The sequence below is a fragment of the Hippichthys cyanospilos genome, chromosome 1, assembly GCF_059441005.1.
Source record: "Hippichthys cyanospilos isolate Australia breed blue-spotted pipefish chromosome 1, RoL_Hcya_1.0, whole genome shotgun sequence".
Lineage (NCBI taxonomy): Eukaryota > Metazoa > Chordata > Actinopteri > Syngnathiformes > Syngnathidae > Hippichthys > Hippichthys cyanospilos.
In genome coordinates, this window is record NC_142369.1 from 15613143 (window position 1) to 15633983 (window position 20841).

The 20841-nt window shown below is 39.0% G+C and overlaps 1 protein-coding gene across 2 annotated transcripts in view; it reads left to right on the plus strand.

The window, feature by feature from the left end:
• The window catches only part of LOC148429418 (GDNF family receptor alpha-2-like), an 80823-nt gene that overhangs the window by 19252 nt on the left and 40730 nt on the right, over positions 1-20841 (plus strand). The gene's annotated exons all lie outside the window — the stretch shown is intronic.

The following is a 20841-nucleotide window of genomic DNA, read 5'->3' on the forward strand; positions in this document are numbered from 1 at the left end:
CGTAAAACATTATGAAGGTGTGAATGAAATGGTAATATGTGTGCTGACAATTACATTTAATTGTTACTATGCTAATGCTCATCATGATTGATAACTGTTTAGCATAGGCAAATTTTGTTTGTGTCTATTAAAAATATGTGTAGATTTAAGTTAACAAATAAATAAATGGAAGAAAATACGTCAATCAAGCACAGGACATTTGTTTAGTACAATTCAATACTATCCATCCATTTTTTTTTCTTACATTTGTTTTTAAACATTGTGAGTGAATTTAACAGCAGTACATTTTTTTATAGAAGACTTGTCAAAGTTCAGTATATAATTTAAAACATTTAACAACAATCAACAACAATCAACAACACTGCTGATAGAGGTATACAGTTGCTCCACACCACCAAACTCATCCACATGCATGGCTTTGCAGGCCTTGCTTTGAGCAGCAACTGGGCACAGTCCCAGACTGTTCCTAGATGAAGAATCCGAGCTAGTGGTTTCAGCCACACTTATTTTTGTGTATGTAAATTCCTTCGGGATGAACGTGTGCGCGAAAGAGTCGGTCAGGTCATTTAGTTGGTTTTTGTCGGTGTTTCTTGTGGCATATTAGGCTTGCGGGCATGTGAGGTAAACAGGGGAGCAAGTCCACATTGTATTGATTCTGCTTTCTGTTTGATTTCCTCTTTACTAATTAAACAGCTTGGGCTCAGCAAGCGCCATGGAGTTAACGATTTAATTTACCGATTATTACCATTATGGTACCACTAATCAGTGCAGATCTTACTTTAAAACAAAGCCGCCTGCTGGCGTTCTATACGTTGAGCGATGTCTGCCCACTGCAGGACTACAAGCTACAGATGCACACATCCAATAGTTCTCTTTCATCCTCGACTGTCAAGACGTTACCAGAGGATGTTCTTTTACTTTTATACCACTGTTGTTTTTTGCCCAAAGCAATCTAGAAACACTAAAGACAGCATATTTTTCCTTGCTTGTTTCTCGCTTTGTAGGGCTGTACCACAAAGGCATGCTTTTTGCATAATCCCCTTAGCTTGGAATCAGCGGTGCATCACTTGGTCTCGCATTAAATGTTTGCATGGCAAAATGAAGGAAGAAAGATGAGAGAAACAGCTATGGGAGGGTCGGCATTGATTATTTTGGAATTAGGAGGATTGATGGAATACACAGGGTCGCTTGTCTTTAAAATTAAGCATATAAACCAAGTTTTGGGGGAAAATAGGCTTTAAAAGTCTCGCAAAAACTTGGAGGTCAAATGATCACCGTACCAGATGTAGACCTTGTGAGATTTCACCTCGTGTGAACTTTCCAAAGCAGTGATTCTCAAAATATGACTCCCTCTACTGGTATGTGAAAGAATCACTCAATTAAACGGTCCAACCGTGCACAATGCTTCAGTGGCCTTAACTTTTTATTTTTACATGCAGCTCTGCAAGTCCCTTCACGAACCCATAGAATTATAACCAATTAACCAACCATTACTGTGAAGGTTCAATTAAAATTTGTCACATTCACAAACACTGCTGATAAAAAGCAAGGTACTAATGAGCTTGAATTTACTGAATATTGCCTTTCATTAAGGAATTTAAAAACTTCTATCTTGCATTTCCTGGCTAAGAGCCAATCAGAGTGAGCCTGTCACTTTGGGATATGCCCATTGCTCAATGGAATGATATCACCTCTTTGCCTGCAGATAGGCGTCCTCGAATGCTTTGCTCAACTATTGGCAAGCAATGGCTTTATGTAAATCATATTAAAAGCAAAATAACACAAAAAAAAATCTCTTAACACTTATTTCTAAACATTACTTTTTACTTTAGGTCTGTAAAATAATCCCTCTGAGCAAACTTGTGTACAGTATGCATTCTGTTTCATGAAATGACTAAGAAAGGCAGCACAAACAATGACTAGTAACAGTGGCTGTGTTCATACTGTGAATGACAAGTAGTGTTGAACCAAGGCAGCTCTTTCACTTAACTGGGATTACTCCACATTTGGATGGCAGAGTAAAGCCGTTAGAATCTCATTGACCATAAAGCGATTGTATTTTTTAATTAATGGGGGTAAGCAACACAGTAATCAGTTGGCATGTATTTCTGTCAGTAAATGGAGAGTGAAGGGGGACATTGGATCGACGGGTATTTAACGGAATGTTTATCCCGCCGATTGCACCGATGGATGAAAAACACACTTACGTCATTCCTATTCCGATGTTTTTTGAGCGTTTTCATCATTGGTTGGTCCGTTGGCAAAATGTCCATCGGTTGGCGACAGACAGTCCGTCGGTGATAACTGCCGGTGATGTCACCTCCCTGTGCAATCAATTGTCTATACATGAGGTTATATACACTGCTAGATAACTGAAATTCTGGATATGTGAATAATGCCCAACAACAGTATACCCAGTAAAAGTATTCCAGTAAAATAGTTTGTTCAAACAAAGCCTTACATCCATGAACTCACGTTATTTGCTGCTGAAAACATGTTTAAAATCCCTTCATTTACATGTTCATCCACACATTTCCACACACAAGCAAACTCCCACGGAGTAGACGGAAGTTAAAATAATTATAGAGGCCAGCCCCATCGGTGTTCTTGAGGGTTGCCTCAGTAGCTGCGAAAAGTAAGAATAATCTTCTTGGATATTCACATCACAATGCAACAATTGACTCTTTCTGCAAGCCTTTTTGGTGTGATCACTGACCAGTACGCCACAGCATGTCTGTAGAGCTCCTCTGCAAAATTCCGCGCTGTCTGATTAGAAATGTGTTTCTGACGGACTGACGACCGACGACTATAATTTGGTCGGCCTTGTAAAAACAGAGGACCGACGATGACAGAAGGGGGCCGGACATTGACGACTGTCAGACCAGCAAAAAAATGTAAGATGCCCACCCTCATGATTGATAATCAAAGTGGAGGTTGCAATCTATCAATCGCAGCCAAATGTGTGATAATTGCATGCCAATGTCTGGCGCCGCCGATTGAAAGCAAAGCATATGCTCCAGTGTACTTGGTTGATTAAGATGTAACAGGGGAGTCATTAACCCAGCCATTTTGATTCAGCTGTTTTCCTTCATTCTCCCCAAGGTGAAATATCGGATTTGCTCACAGGAATCTGTTACGCTGCCAGCTTAGCTCATTATTTATCATTTCTCAGCTCACATAGTAATTGAATGGGGGCCTGAAAGACACATACAGGAAAACAGATATGAAATGATTTCATCAATATTGTTTTATCGGATCACATTTTTTGAAACCCATAGAATACATGATAAACTATATCCTGTCAGGTGCTTTGGATTTTGTATTTTTTTATACCGTCAATTTGGAAAATGTTTCCCCTAACTAGAGTCCAATAAAGAGTAAGGTAAAATCTACCAAAGTTGACTTAGGGTGAGAGCCGCCAGCCAAATGCAACACTGTTTTGGTCAGCTTAAGCTGCTACATAATAGGATTCAATTATTAATAAATCCAAATCAAAAACATACAGCCAGACTTTTGGATTCTCTCATGTTGCTTGACTAAAATGAATATTCCATAAACTACTGTGATACAAGAATTTTCAAGGCAATGTTTTGAAAGCGATGCCGCAGGTATTACTTAAATCTGTTCTACTTAGACCTGTCCTTCTCTTCTATTGTCACCACTTATTTTCAAATGCACTCAGACAATGAGGCTATGAGTCACTTCAAGCTGCAGGGTCTGTCTCCCGAACAAGAACACGAGTCGCCCTCAATGACTTCATCTGCATTAGCTGCAACATGCCCACGGATGACTTCATCACAAGTCTCCAATGATTGCAGCTGACCCTTTACTGGATGTGTGGTCTCACATCCTTGTTGAGACCTTGGCTGTGTTCCGCATCACTCATGTTCCACTTCTCTGTATCGTCCCATAAACAGTTGAATGTAGCAATGTTTCTCAACCTTTTGAGCTGAGGAACCCAATTTGATAACAAAAATCTAAAGACAGACCATCAAACAAAAATATCACAGAAATATAAATACTGACGAAAATGACACTGTCAGAAATTTATCTAAGGACGTCAGTCTTCTGGATCCACAATCAGCACACTGGAAATATGATGGCTATCGGCAAAGTGGACACTCAAAAAAAAAAAAAAATCCTGGCGAAAGCCTCCCAAATGAGTGTTATCACTTTGTCTAGAGAACCGACGGTTCTATCACACAAAAACTCCTGAATGAATAGGGGTGGCCACTTTCTTAGCACTGACGGACTGTCCATCAGTCCATCACTGACCGCTTGGTTTGCTGACGAGCAAAAAAAAATCATACATCTGCAATGTCTGACAGTGGGAATGCTGACCAAACACCACTTAAGTCTGATTTACCTTAAAACCAAACACTAGATTTCAGATGTAATGGAACATATTCAAACAATAAAGCACAACAAAACATCACAATCAATCACATTTTGTACATTTTCAAAATGATTTATGCTTGTGCAATAACACAAACCTAAAATAAATTGAAAAGCATGGGCATTCTATTAACTTCTTTTTCACCCCTTAAATCTATTCAACTTTCTACAAATATTAATGAAACTTAATAAGGGTAAAAAAGTTGAGTTTAAATGTCTTTGTGTGCATTATGCATGGGCACAAGCATTTTTTTAAAATCAGTCTTGGATAGTCTGGGATGTACATTATACACAAGGGCGCATTACACATGGGGAAATACAAGATATTGTACCTAAAGAGTTATGGGAACATTTGAAAATAACTATATAAACAAACAAAAAATAAAGTAGGTTAATTATTCAGACTTCGGTAATTTTGGAAGTACTGTAGCTCTTTTTTTTTTTTTAATCTGACTAAGACATATTGGCACAAAGTGATGTTTTTTCAGTGATCTTGTTTTTATTCCAGGGCTGCATTCTTTTTTGTTTGTTTCTCTTACTGTGCCGAGGAAACATTGATTACAGCCATCTGACAGATCATCAGCAATTTTTGCTCACCAATTTACAAACATGACACAAATGTCCTTGGTGTTGGGCATCTGTTCCTCGTGCCATTGCCACTCACACTTTAGAATTTCAACAACAACCCAGCCTTTTTTTTCTTGATATTCTTCCAGTGTAATTGATGCAAACTGTGTCTGCTACAAGACTGCATGGCAGTTTGCGCGCAGATTAATTGGCAAGTTAAACATATTTTCAATCGGAATTGGGTAGAACAGAGTTCCAGGCATTACAATTAGTTAGAACTAAGTCATTATATTGTAATTAATCAGTGCCTCATCATTTGAACCACAAGCTGGGTCTGAAGCAATTATATTCCAGTTACTTCCACTCTATTTGATATTTCATTAAATACATTTAATTGCTAATTATGCCAAGTTGATATGTTGTCGACTGGCATCACAACGTCACAAAATATTAACTAATTAACACAAAATTCTGTTCAGAGCCGCTATTTTTTTTTTATAGGTTTTCTTGACCTAAATGAATGCATGTTCTTTTCTGAGCGCTCTTTGATTTGATGATGGCGGACACCAGTGTGCACTGTTTTGCATGTGCACGACATGGAGCGCAGCAACTGCTCCGACTGTCTAATTATTGTTTCCATCTGAAGCTTGTGCATAAGGCTAAGCCTAAAATGGAGATATGGTGTATGCCTCTTACACGCACTGATCACGCACACAACTTTTATCATTGAGTATTGCAGGTTTTGGGGGGAAAAAAAATCTTTGATAAGTATGATGTGTGATCTTTTCCACAAATAAACTGAATCTTTCAAGAATGTAATGAGCATAACTAAATTGAATAAAAAATAAAGTCACAACAAATTACAATCATCGACATAAGTCAACTCAGCTGGTCAAAACAAGGAGTATTCTGCCCTTCAGAAGCGAAATACAGTGATCCCCCCTACTTCGCGGTTAATGGGGGCTGTCAACCCCCCGCGAAGTCTGAAATCCACGAAGTAGGGTATCAGTTCCTAGATTTCTATGTTCGGCCCAATACAGCCGCAGTAACCATAAACAATCCTTTTTTTTTTGTGTGCATTTTTTGCCTATTTTATTTCCTTTCTCCTATTATTTAACATTAAGTTAACCCTATTAACATTATTGTATATTCATTAGATAACTAATATTACTAGGTTTGTTGAGACTTTGTTCTCAGGACTGGTTATCTGCACAAAGACTCCTTTGAAAGAGTACGCAAGTCATCACGTTGAACTTCACATTTATTTTGGCTCATGTATGGTGTATCATGTAGTATCTGTTGAATAATAAATCAACAACAATCTTAAAGTCAGTCAACTAACATATAAACACTTAATCTATAAATGTACTGTATTTTTAGCCGACATTAGCGGGTTAGGAACAACTAACAACTACTAACTATAAAGTGCAACCTCTACACAAACAAACACATAAACAGAATAAACACTCATCGCTTACTAAACATAGGCAGTAGCGTGCGTTACCAACATAAATGATAATAAACTATAAATATGAGTTTACGTTGTCTTTCACTACGTCACCGTAACGAGCCGAATGACTCACAGAGAACCTAAATCAGGAAAGGGAAATGCAACGCGACCCGACCAATTAAAAGCATACATTTCAAAACAAGATAAAAAAACGTCACGAACTCTAACCCTTGAAGAGTTCTTGACATAGTTATTAACTAATATTACTTCGTTATTTGATTAATACAGTACCGTATAATGTAATTTTTGCTTTTTTTCAATGTTTTTCCATTTTTGCACATTTTTTAAACGATTTTTTATTTTGAAATATTTTTTATTTTTCCTGGAAAAAAACGCGAAGTACTGTGACCGCGATAACTGAGACCGCGAAGTAGGAGGGATCACTGTACCACCTTTTGTTGTTTTGGATTGTATATGGACTTGGAGCTTCCTCTTCTGGTTGCTTTAAAACATTGTTTTCCTCGAAAGATGTGAATTGTCCAATGTGTCCGCACGCAAGACAAGTTCATGCTCGTCGATTGTTGACCTTAATTGTTTTGCCTTGGATGGAAATTTGTCCGTAAGTTCACAGGTTTTCACAAATTATGACACTGTTCATTTGTTTCGTTTAGAGTTGGAGACACTGAAAATGAGAGTATTTTTTGTTGTGTAACTTGTTAGCTTGAGAACTGCTCTGTATCGTTAGCTGATTGCGTGTTTTGTTTTTCCTAGTTTTACAGAGACCTAAAGAGGGTAATGGTTGATGACCATTGTTCAAAATAAAGCAGACAAAAAGGAAACGCAGTCTGATCATTTTGAAACGTCGTTATCCGGCCGTCTAACTGGCGAAAAAGTTGAAGCTTCGGAGCGAGGACGGCGCAAGGAGTGAGCCATTGTTGACATTTTAATCCGTTGCCGTGATGAAGGCACGCACACATTACCGCATCACTAAGCCTGTTTGAAGTATCGTACTGAACGTTCTACCGTTTCCGAGCAGATCACATTGGAACGGTTCCAGATTGATATTAATGTGGAGAACTCCTTTGAGTGATTCACATGATCAGTTTGGCTCTTGCCAGGTTATTCCATTGGGTCCCACTAAGCTGAAGAAAAGATTTTAAGATTCCGCTACCGGTGTACAAATCAATGAATTGTTTGGGTCCTAAATACATTTAGGTTACTGTAAATGAACATTAACTCAATCGGACTCTCTGGTCTGCAAACTCATGCTGTGTTAGTGGCGTCCATGTTTTAAAGCGAACATGATGAAGCGGTATTAGATATTATATACTGTACACAAATAAAATATGTTGCTAATGAATGGATGGAAAACCAAGTATAAAATTAATTTACATCCACGATAAATTGGGTGGTCATTTAAAACACATTCTACTCCACGTGGTGTTGACAAAACTTTACAAATGCTCACATTCCCCCATTTAAACACATTCATACACTAATGGAGAAAGCTGCCTGGTCCACTGGGAGCAAATTAGGGCTCAGTGTCTTGCTCAAGGACACTTTGACATAGTTGTCAGGATTTGGGATCGAACACACCACGTCTCGGTTGGGAAGCCATCGCTTCTCCCTCTACTTTCACTTTTTCCACAAACGGTTCAAATAGAAATAATAGAAACAATTCTGGACATCACATACACGAAAATATGAGCAGTATAGTACAGTATGTGAGCTGTAGTAGAGTTTTGTATAAAATCCAAATTGATATACATTAATGATATTAGCTATGTCCTTGCATATCCTTCATTTTAATTTGCCACCTTAGTGTCTTGCGTGAGACACAGGCAGAGCGAACAATCTGACAAGTCTTTCATCAACAGTTTTATAAGCGCTTTGTGCAGCGCCTTGAAAACTGCTGCCCCTCAAAACACTAAAAACACGGCATAGAATTTTACAGCGAAAAGTAAAACATGCACTAAAAGCTTAATGTGTTTCTTTTCAGCGACCAGCAGTGGAGCAAGTGTGTGCAAGTGATTGAGAAAAAGAGACTTGACAACTTAATCTCCCCATCATCGTTTTACAGGCGCTAGTATCACCCAATTGATGACCACTCTTATGACGGATGCCAAGGATGTTATAACAAATTAGGGGGTGTATGAAATGTCTTTGACAGCAGCACAATACACAAAAGTGTCTATGTTTATTATTTCCTGGGTTGGCCAATGAGCAAATGTTATTCTCCATATCTAGCTTCACACTGTTGCTATCGTCATTAAAGTGTAAGTATGAAGCAGATTGTAATCTAAAGTAAACATTTATCCAGTTCTGGACTGCTTCTGGCTGACTGGGCAAGAGGAGTGGTGCACAAGGGACTGGACGCCAGTCAATATTAAACTCAGAGAGAGAAGCAAACATTTGCACTCTAATTCACAATTATGGACAATTTAGAATCTTAGATGAAACCAACATGTTTTGCGGATGTTGGAGGAAGCCAGAGACAAAAAATCAATTCAAGCAATGGGGCATGTCCATGTATACGCCACACAAAAAATCCAACCCAGAACCTTTGGAGTCTAAAAGTGATATTTAGTCTAAAGTTTAGACTATGCCAACTACGACTTCATTGTTCTGCCACCACAATACTGCCAGGGAGATTCTTGAGGATTAACTTCAAAAGTGAATTGAGCATGAAATGTCACCACAAAGTACAATAGTTCAGTAATTCGGCGCAGCCTACCATGATAACCATGTTAGAATGCTATTTCTTTAACAAAAACAGTCCAAAAGTGAAGGTTGCCTTCAATCGTCCATCTCTGAACATCCCTGCTCACTGCTGCACACTCAGTACCAACCACCTCCAATTAGAGAAAACGGCAGCTTCATCAGTTACGTCACGGATCGAGTACCGCCCCCATACCATCTATGCAGACTAAACACACGCCCACATTTTACTAGCTGTCAGCAGTGCACTGTCCCGCTGCTGATAAATAATAGAAATGCTGATACGCTATTGATAAAAGGAGCGAGGTGGCTGCACATTGAGAGGCGGGATTTAAGGGAGCCAGGTATCTTGCTTTCGGGTTCGAAATACAGCAACCAAATAACTTACGTTTTGTATGAAACTAAATTGCAATTTTGCCAAAGGTGAAATATGATAATGTACGTATCTATGGTTATAGTTAACTTGGAATGTTTAAAATACCAGAACCAAGGCCCTTTGAATATTATTGAATCAAAGTGTCTGTTGATTTAGTTTAGACAGAGAAAGATAGAACTGTGGAGCTGCCAATGTTGTCTAAAACATTTTTCGACACACTAATATGTTAAAATTAAAACAAACTGATATGTATGTTAAAACATACTGTATTTACAAGTACTGTGCATACAAATGCATTCAAGCTTACTTGCACATATGTTTGAACGTATTTGCAAATAGGCCCAAATATACTTGAAAACTTGGGATTTTTACCCATATTGCCATGAGGTGTTGGTGGGCATAACCCTTAGGGTTCTGGGCAAAAATGCTAGGTTTTATGCATTTTGCATGTATATTTACACATTTTTGAACACATTTGAAAATGACATACAGGAAAATTAAAAACATACTTGTAAAAACATAAATATACAGTATGTATATACAGTACATTTACTGTTAATACACATAGGTGACAGGTGTTGTATATACTAGTATTACACGTACAATATTTGCGTGCGAATGTTTTCATATTTTTAATTACTGACAATTCAATAGTCTTTCTCACAGATAAAGAGATTGCTAATTTATTTTGAAACCCGGTAAGAGAAAGCAGAGTCATCCCCAATACCGTATGTATTTTCCACGTTTCCTGAATGTCTACATGCGGCTTGTATGTCAAAGTCAAAAAGATGAAGCACAGGAATGCAATAAGAGGGAACATTTGTCTTATTTACTGTCTCACACGTGGTGTTGGCAGACAGCGTCTCACCCCACTGAGTTCAGTTACCTCTGAAAATGAATCATCTATGCTTTCTACTGCAGCTCCGCTGGTTCTTAGATGCATTCATTCATGTCATTTTGTAGTTTTGCAATAAAGGCTGCAAATAACGTCACATCTGCCTGGATGAGTTTGGTTGGTTAGTTTGTGCCGTGATGGAGCAGAATAACAAGTGTTGCAAGTGTGGACTACAAATGCATCGCGATGCAGAGTAACTCAAGTACCAGAGATTCTTTGATGAAATAAAATAAATAAATAAAAACGCGTCTTGACCCTCTCAGCGTTGCTAATGTGAGGTATCTGTCCGTATGATGACACATACCTGTTTACTTAAATGTGAGAGAAGCCACACGTAAGGAAAGAAAAATCGGTGCGCTTACTGCTCTTACAGAACAAGTATTGAAAGAGCAAGGCCAAGTGTTGCTTTCAGTGTCGTGAAGCCACAAAAGTGTCTGGATGTTGGCTATGATAAATAGAGTTCTTGGAAGCGTACAATTGTTATCTGTAATTCATTGGACAGAGCATTGTGGCCACACTGATGCAACTTCACTTCACTCTGCTGCTCTTGTTCCTCGCTATTAAGTCCTTCTGTCTTCCTGCTCCTGTTGGAAACAATATTTTAAGACGAGCAAAGTTCTGAAATTGATGAAGCTAGCGAGGCTAAGTGTACCAGTTTGCGCCGTCTGTGAAAGACAGTTTATAAGTAACTAAATGGTAGGTTTCAAAAAAATTTAAGGGGAGGTCAACCCAAAAATGTTCTTGTCCGTTTTTAGATTGGTTGTGTAACTCCCCAATTAATATAATTTTACATTTAGTGATGAGGGCATTCACACATGTATGCAAATATTTTAAGTACACGTCCAATTAAAATTGTTGTCTAGAATATCACCTCTTGAAATTCAAGCCTGGATTTACTGTTGTTGCAGGAGAATCTCATCAAAGCCAAAATGAATGGTGAATTACAGTGATCATTAAGTACAATTGTTAATATGACGCAAATTGTGGGCTGTTGACCCAATGTCGAGCTAATGAACTTATTAGGGGCAAAGTGTAGCTTAGAATGATGAGTAGTGAGGTCGCTTCGGGAGTTAAGTTGAACATTTTTGAGTGTGAGTCGCTAACCCTTGCTACTAAGCTTCTCATCTCAGCTCAGTGTGTCTCCTATCCAATTAAATACCCACAGCTTGTGGGAAGAAACAGGAAGCGAAGTGTCAAATACAGTTGAAATGTTTGATATTTTCCCATTGTCCTCTTTACAATTATCATTACCCAGGCAAACATCGAGGTCTTTTTAGGCAAGTGGCAAACATGGCTTGCTTGTCATTATGACACAAAAACACACACACAAAAAAAAAAACCCACACACAACCACACAAACAATAAGGGTTGGATGACAAAGTAGTTTGGAATGTGCTGAAGGTTACACCATTGTTCATCTGTGGAACACAATACATTGCACATGTGTACAGTATAATGAAGACTACAGAACTGTAATAGAATGAAAAGAGAGTACAAGCATCTAAGTGGATTGTTTTGAGGAGTATTTGTTGAAAGTGTATTGTAAAACAAGTCTTGTTTTGATTTTTATATTTAAATGGGGGGCACTCATCTTTTGAAGACAGTCAAGAAGAAACAGAAGCACTTTGGCAGATGTGAATATTAGCAGACTGCAGATGCTCATAAATAGCTGGAGTCTTTTCAAGTGGCCTTACAATGAATTTGGATTCCACCTGATTCCCTTAGTCGCAACCCCAAAACACACACTTCAAAATGTAGTCATCGGAAGGTCCTCATGTGGACGGCCCGTATCACGGCAATCATTTCCTGCTCTGAGGCACAGTTCAGCTGGTTGACGCTCTTGAAATCCTTCCTCTGAGGAGGTCTGTTTGAAAGATTTGCCATCTGAGGCTGAGGAGAGATGATGATGTAGACCCTCTTTGTGCCTAATGCAGACCCCGCTGTGGCGGGGAGCGCAGTGTTAATGACTGATGAGCCCTTTGACACAGCAATGCTTGACATGCTCCTCAGGGTCTGGACTAAAGACTTCCCTAACAAGCTCTTGCACACTCACCCAGGGCCATATTAAATCCAAACTTTGGCACCTTTCCTAATTACTGAGAACATACGCATAGCCAAGAGCCTCTTTTATAACTTGGGATGAAGCCCCCCCCCCTGCACACACACCTTACACACACACACCATCCTCCCTGCAGTTCCGTGTCCCTTGAGTAAGGGATGATATATGAAATGCACAATTCAAAATAGACTGACGGAATGCAGATACCTGGGAAAGAAGATGGTTCTTTTTGGGAAATTGGGAGGAAGAGAAAGCACCCAATTTCAGATACAGTATACGTTTTTTTTCCACCTCCTCTTGCGGACGGTTCACTATAATCTTGCTTTATTTCATCCGTCCTGCTTCTCTGTCCCTGCAGGGGTCTTCAGTCACATTTTAACTATACGACATGTTTCCCTGCATCTTCGCTTGTCTCCCTTTCACTCCCCGCGTGTGCTGCATGTGTACTAAAAGGCAAATGAGGGTTATTTCCATTATGCTGGCATGATGCCATTTAAAAGCCTACTTAGAGTCAAACGGCTGGATTACCCCAAAGAACACCCCAATGGATCAACCGTATGAAAATAATCATTAGCTTTGTGTTACCCCTTGCTGTCAGCAAAGTGTAATTTATGTCTAAGCAAATGAGCTGCAAACACTAACAAACATTGCTGATCATCACATTGTCTTTTAACTATGGTCATGGAATGAACTTTTACTTAAATATACTGTAGTTTTAACAAACGTTACGCGAGGAATACACACACGAATGATAACATGAGCCGAGAAGTAAAAGGGGCGAGGGCTTCTTCTTAAGAATAAATTGTGAAGAACGATATAGTGTGCAATATTATGTTTAATAATGAAGCAGCATCGCTTTGTTAAGAAAATGCGTTACATTGTTTTTCATAAGCCATAAAATCTTCATACTTGACGGTGATTGAACTATAATGTCCTTTATGGGATGACAGTATGACACCTAATAATTTGTCTTACGTATCCCAAATGTGCATGTATTTTATCTGCTCTTGTAACAATATTAGGACATTTTTATTTATACCGGGAGGGACTCAGTGTCGTGCCACTGCCCCTCCGCGTTGAGAGGAGCCAGGCATGTTCGGTCTGTTAAATAGAGGATGTTGCTGTTGGCATACAATTAAAAAATAAATTAATGAAAATGTAAAAACGTTCATATACTATCTTTTTGCATAAATATCTGATGTTATGACCTGTGGCTTATAGTCTAGTGCGGTTTATCCATCACAAAAAATGTTTTTGGGCTCAATTTTTGCAGCTGCAGCTATATACTGGTACAGTTGGTAGTCCAGAAAATATGGTACCTATTATTGATGTACTGCATATGTAGCTGGACATCAGAAAAATGAAAGTTTACTTTTTAAGAATTTTGAAGCTAAAATGTCCTCCAATTCCAGAATAACTCATGTTAAAATGAGCATACGAGCAAGCAAACAAACAAATCAATAATTATTAAAATAAATCTCGTGTAAAGAGACTTTGTGGACACAGTCTAAAATGTAGTCGGATGATATGTTCAAAATGTTTGCTGTGTTTATTTGCTGTTTATTTTCTGTGTGACAACTCTCTGCCTGTAAACCTCGAAGGAAACAGATATATTTATATATTTTTTGCGGGGATAATGAGTGCATCCACCATTCAGCGTGTCAAGCTGCTGTTCATTTATTCCGGCAGCTTCACAACACTTTCTCTGTAATGTTTGGTACAGCCGCCAGCAAGCTAAGTTAATAGGTATGTGTAGAGTGTAGCGATGAGAGCTGTTGATTGCAGCGCTGATGGGCTGGGTTAATTATTAGGAGCAGGAGTCGCACATCTTTCCTGAATTAGTCTGGATTAATTGAACTCTCTCCTTGGTGTGTGCGTTTGTGTGTGTGCCTAAGTGGCAATCCTCTCATCACATCCCTCTATCTGTCATGACCAACAGCCATCTGCCTGCTGAAAGCTTTTTCCATTTTATATGTCTTTTATCATTAGCTTATCAACCTCCTCCCTCTTGCGTTATAGCAAAACAAACCTTCTTTGAAATGCACTCGGAAAATCAATTAGTAACACAATACTGCACTTTCCCCCTCCCATATGCAATCTTTGCTTCCTTCCCTTTTCCCTCCTGCTGTTTCGAGTGCATCCTGAGTGTGTGTTTGCGAGTGTGCCCAACTGCCAGGAAGTCAGCTTTGTGTCTTACATTCACCCCAGGACATTTTTTTTGAGCACCAAATTCAATCTCAACTCCACAGTCAGTGGTAGTCGTGGAAGAAAAACAAGTTGAAGCGGCTTCAACCCGGAATAATCTTTGTAGTTCATCAGTCTCCTCCTTGGACCCCCAGTGGCCAACATTAGAGCCTGCAGATGGTCAGGGGAGATTTAGGGACTACAATTCATCAATGTAACTGGACAAGCGCCATGAAAAGCTTTCATCCAGCAGGACCACCATCCCCTGCGGGCAGGCCTCACTCAGGCGTCTGCCCTCCCTCAGCAGCCCTTTCACAAACAAATTTTGGAACCTCATATCCTATCAGCAAACGAATTTCTTCAGTTACGGACCGGACTTGGTGCGGGAACTTGAAAGAACTTCATTGATCAACGACAGGGAAGATACATTCATCAAATGTTAGTGACTTTTAATACTGAAGGCCTTCTGCACACTGAGTGACAGTCAAATGTGACTGAGGTGTACTTTAGCAAAAAAAAAAAGAAATCCAGTCAGAAACCCAGACCTTCACCAAGCTAGCAGCCTTGGCAACTGTGGCAAACTTGTTTAAATGGGAAAAGTGCGCCCCTAGTGTTCTTTATGTAGACAGGCCATTGACGCCGATAAATTTTGGGGATGGGGCCCGTAGGGTGCTGTGGATGCCCGCGGCTGTAGCCCCATCAACCATCACTTTTGCACACCATTTCCCCGGGAAAACTGACAAAGCATGGGGAAGAATTGAGAAAGCTTTTGAGGCTATGACTTCTTGTGTTCAATTTCACAAAGCTTGACTTACCTGAATCACAATGACAAAAATGAACATGTCTGTGTGAAATCAGCTCTGAAGCTGAGGACACACCTCAGAGGGGCGCCAGAAATCTGGGGACGAAACTCTATTTACTTTTCACACGTCTTTGTTGGAAGCACAGTATGTGCCATGTAGCAATTTTTACAATGAATTTTGCAATGTTTAAATTTAAGACCAGAAACGCCCTCACTGTAAGTCACTGGCATATATTTTATTGTTGAATGTAAAGATTTTTGTCAAGCATTTGCTCAAAACATCTGTTTAAGAATATATGTACATATCGTACCGTATATCTTCCCAGGTTGTCATCACTTGGTCAAATAAAACAGCGATAGGCTTTTCCTCCTCAGATTTTCACTGTGCAAAAAATGAATATTAGTGTATTCAAATGGAAAAAAACATCCACTTTATATAGTGCTTGTCTTTTTGGGTCTGAAGGCTGACTACACCTTAAGCTGCCATCACGCAACAAATACTGCGTGGAGAAATACATGTTTCCACACTTATTCACACCATCAACAAGTGAGATCACAAAAAATATCCTCTTCCCACAGGTGGGGAGAGATAATCATGCAAAGAGTCACTTATAGGAACAGTAGTGTTGCATTAAAACTAATCTGACAAGTTAAATTGATCTAAAATTTAATGTGAATAAAAGCAACTGAGTAAATGCACAAACCGTAGCTTGTTACTCCCGCCTCTATTACTATTACATCCATGAAATCGAAAATATTGAAAAGATCATTCTAATCTTTTCAGAGTATGAAGTAGGCATGTTTTGAGATGTTCAACTACCTAAAAGTGAGGATTTGCCATGCCTTTCGGAGATAGAGCTTGTCAAGAGACTTTTGTTGGAGGCTTACATTTACTAGCCACTGCTTAAATGTCTCTTATCACTTTCTTTTCTTAAAAGAATAACATGAAACGTGACGTGGTTACGAGCGCCACGTAAATTCAACTCTTACGGCTAACAAATGAATGGGTACAAATATGATGTTGAGGGGAAGGGGATTTTGACTCTTCCCCTGAAGATGTACAATGATAAATTGGGTTTACGTTTGTTCAGAGATGGCTATCTGATATTTCTAATTGGGTCTAAATTTGAGCCATGGGAAAAGTAAATGTCCGTGTGGGTTTGACTTTTGAACCAGATGTGTCAGAAGTGTTCACACTTTGCACAAAACTGAAAATAGATGGTTGTTCTTAAGACTTCTTCAAATACCTGACATGAATGTGCACTTGCTGCCTTTGTCAAAATTCACAGTTGTTCACATCTCAGCAGGATAGAGGCTTTAGACATTCAGAAACATTCTCAATTGTTTTTTTTGTTTTGTAAATTTTGAATGTTCAAAGTGTCCTTGCAACATGAAACACAATTAAGACTGTTTGAGAACAAGTAACTCATTAAATTAATCCTGTTTTGTTTATTTCTGATACATTCCATTACTGTCTATAACCCAGTGTCTGAATATGACATTAGTAATATAGAGACAACAAAGGGTAGGATTCAATAACTTTTAGTACTACTTTCTTCCCCTTTGTAATATGTAACACGTAATATTTGAAAAAAATACTTTGAATAATAATACTTTGAATTAGTACTTGGGATTGAATGTCAGGACTCTGTAAAGACGCATAAATATGTCTTTGGCACTAAAAGAGTCAATTGTTTTTGGAATGTCTTAAGTACAATCGCATCCTTGAACAAATCCCGATGAGAACAAAAGCGCCTCTATCTTTGCCGGCACTCGCCAACTTGTGCCCCTCAGTGGGAAAGGCGCTTAAGAATAAAGTAGCATGCCGTTTTTTTAATTTATTTTTTTAACGAACTTATTGTTTCTTAATGTTGAGATCATAAAAATCTACACAAATACAGTGAGACAAACACTGCACTAAAGTAGATTTTAGAGAAAATATTAGTAGTATTTCTGCTTTGTTACTCTTCATCATTATTATAAAGAAAAAAAGAAATGGTCCTGCTGCACGGTGACAGAGGCAAACCCTTACAGTAACATGTCTCTGGGATCCTGTCTTATTTTTCCTCCGGACTCCCTTCTCCATTTAACCTTGATACATCAAAATGAAAGTTACTTAATGGAAAGAAAGATTTACTATACATTCTTCTGTCTGTGATGAAATACTTAGAATTCCCTTGTGCAGTTTCTCAATAGCAGGAGGGTTAGTTTTTATCTGAGCGGGATCTGAAGACACAAAGTAATTAATTTCAAGGGTCTTCTTATTTCCTCTCCCACTTTCTGAATGCTGTGTTCTACCTAACCCCATTTGCGGGATTGATATTGTGCGGTACACCACTTGAAAACAATGTGGTGTCCGTGGCACACCCCTCCAAAAACAAATGGTCTTCTTCCCGCTGCAGGCTGTCTGATAGACACAGTGTGAGATTGGTTCTGTTGAATAAGAGATGAATCTCTCTGGGTGTCACTGTGGCGCCATGACCTCTGAAATATCATTATCTACAGGGGGGAGAGGTTAAATTCTCTAATATTGCTTGAATATAAGTGAATGGGGTACAAAAGGTGTATCATTTTTCCCCTGCCCTGTGGTAAGAAGCAGAACACCTAATGGCGTCGTCTGGTATCCACAGAAATCGGGGTTAATTACAATGTTTGGACCTGCCATTACACTAGAAAAACAGAAAGGACTTTAGTCGTTTTCTATTCAAATCCTGGCTTGTACAACAATTAAAGTATGGGGTTTTGAGGCTTGTTTTCTGGGTACTGTGATATTAATTATGTTTAGGTGGCTCTTTAGTTTTTATCTCAAACAGCATCAACTAAATAACATAGCACTCTGAATGGGTCAACAAAGTGTCCATTTTCATGGAAACCCTCCAAGTGACAATTAAGCTTTGACAACATTCTCCACCCACAAAAGTGCGCAGCTATAAAACCTCTGCAGTAAAGTGTCACGCATCAGTTCTAGGATAACCGAGTCCGAGAACAAGGTCTGGAGTTTGTCTAAAATGTCTGCATTAAAACGACATTGATGACTTCCTAAAGGTTCATTGAAAACTTTCATTTCATTGAGGTACACACAGGCTTATAAAAATTGATGAGTTTTCAAGAATGTTGAGGTCCTTGAAAGGCCTAGATACACCGGTGCGACGTCGAACGTCGGGAAGAGCTCGGATGGCAATGTGTACCATCTGAATAGTTCAGAAAACACTGTAGTTAACTTTGGAGTCATTGGCGGCCCGTTTTTGGCCGATTTAACATGTTGAATCTACTTCGGACTGTCGTGATATTTAATCACTTTGCTTGGCTGTTAGCTAGCAAATTAGAGTCGGAGCAACGACTGGAAGTGGCGAACGCAGATAAACGGTAAGCAAGAGAACGCCTCGGCAATGTAGCTCTTTATATACTGTACAGTCCCCCTCAGCATTTCAACATACAATGTCTGTCTGGACATGTGGGAGTTTATTGTGAGCAGAAAGATAGCGGTATGCATTGTTTACGTTTTTATAAGCCGCCCCTGTGAAGAGCTTGGAGGTTAGCTTTTTCTAACTGAGGAGTGGCTATCACCTCCAACGGTTTGCATGGGCATTACTTCCCATGCATACGTAGAAGGTACTTAATTCGTGAGCATATTTGCAGTGTATTTCCTAATTTTTCCTGTGAGATGTGCGGACGGTCGGGGTGACGCCACGCTCACATTTGCACAACGTTGGATTGGTATGTCTAAGCCTTTAAATGCAATTAAAATGAATAATGATTGCACATCATGCTCAGAGCCTAAGTCAATTCATGTGACATTTATTGATCCAAATCTCAAATATGTTTGAATAACTAGGCTTTGCACTGCACATTACTGACTAGCCTTTATTTATAAATCACTTATTAATGAAAATTGTACTTGAAATGGAGCAAAATTCATTTATATTTCACTCAGAGTCTTCTAGAGATTAAATCAATATTTCAGTTACAGCAGATGCACAGCAGTTGTCTCTCCAGTGACTCGCAGAGACAATCTCTGATGTTATTGAGGAATGAACTTCCTGTTGACCACAGCCGCAAGGATCAGTACTTTGTTTGTTGACCGTACTTTGCTGCCAAGCCTCTTGTGATCTACACTATATTGGATTGTTGATGTTGACTTAGTATCGATGTGTATCTCTTGGTTATTATTGCATCTGTTGTCAACGGGTTTTGTTTGTCCGTACATGCTTTTTGGAATGGAAAAAAATTTATCAAACTGACAATCCCATCCATCCATTTGCTATAGTGTATTGCTTAGACTCATTAGGGTTACAGGTAAGCTGGAGTATATCCGTCTATCTGTCGTCTGCCAATCGAAGGTACATGCTGTACACACATATAAAGAGTCACACTCTCATTCTCAAGCTTTGGATGAGTTCGACAGACTCTTCATTGAACCGAACGTGCCAGCGTTAGACGAGTGATGAAGCTAGAGGACCCATAGGCAACGCCGGGAGAATTTGAACTCATGAATGTGAACTCAACACACGAAAGGACCATGAGGCAGATGTGACCATGCCTCTATTGACAATCCCTCTTGAATCAATTCCATCGGTCTTTGTGGAGTACTGGGCACTTCAGATTCCTCCCACAGTCTGAAAATATGAAAATATAATAATATATATTCATATGTACAGTATGCTCAGTTCACTGCAGACTCAAATGTGAGTTAAATTGTCCCTCAGATTCAGACTATGCAGATAAAGGCAGGACAAAATCTGCTGTTTTGTAGTTCACATTTCATGCTTGGGATCAATTACTGAATACGTGCAGTTCATAATCTTGCTGAGATTGACCAACGGTGTAGTTGGAGTAGTGCATGGAGTGACAAAAGACATCTCTTGACAATTTCAAGCATCAACAAAATGTGAGAACATAGGGTGTGCTGCAGGAAACGATCTGGTTTTACTTACTTGGTTGGGCAATCTTCACAATCTATTGCAAATAATGCATCTTTATTTTCCTATGCCAGTGTCGTATAATGCCAGGCAGAACAATTAAATGCTCGGCAGGTGGTATGCCATTTAAAAAAATTGAACATTTGCTTGGTTTTCATCCAAACAGGCTGTATTTTACAATAAGTAAGTACATTTTTAAGTAAATCAAGACAAGCTCATCAATATTTTAGTATTTATATTTTAGACCATTTTGCTGACATGATATTTTATGATTGTAAAATATTTCTTCATGACATCGGAAGTCTTTGTTAAATGGGACGTTAAGTGAAATAAATGTCATTGCAAGAATATAATATGTTTCGTGCAGCACTCACAAGTCTGAACAGGGCATCCTGATCGCTATTGTGTCTGAAAATGAATTAAGCAGAAGAATCCACCGGTTTGTAAACATCTCACGAGGCGGCTATTTTGCCACT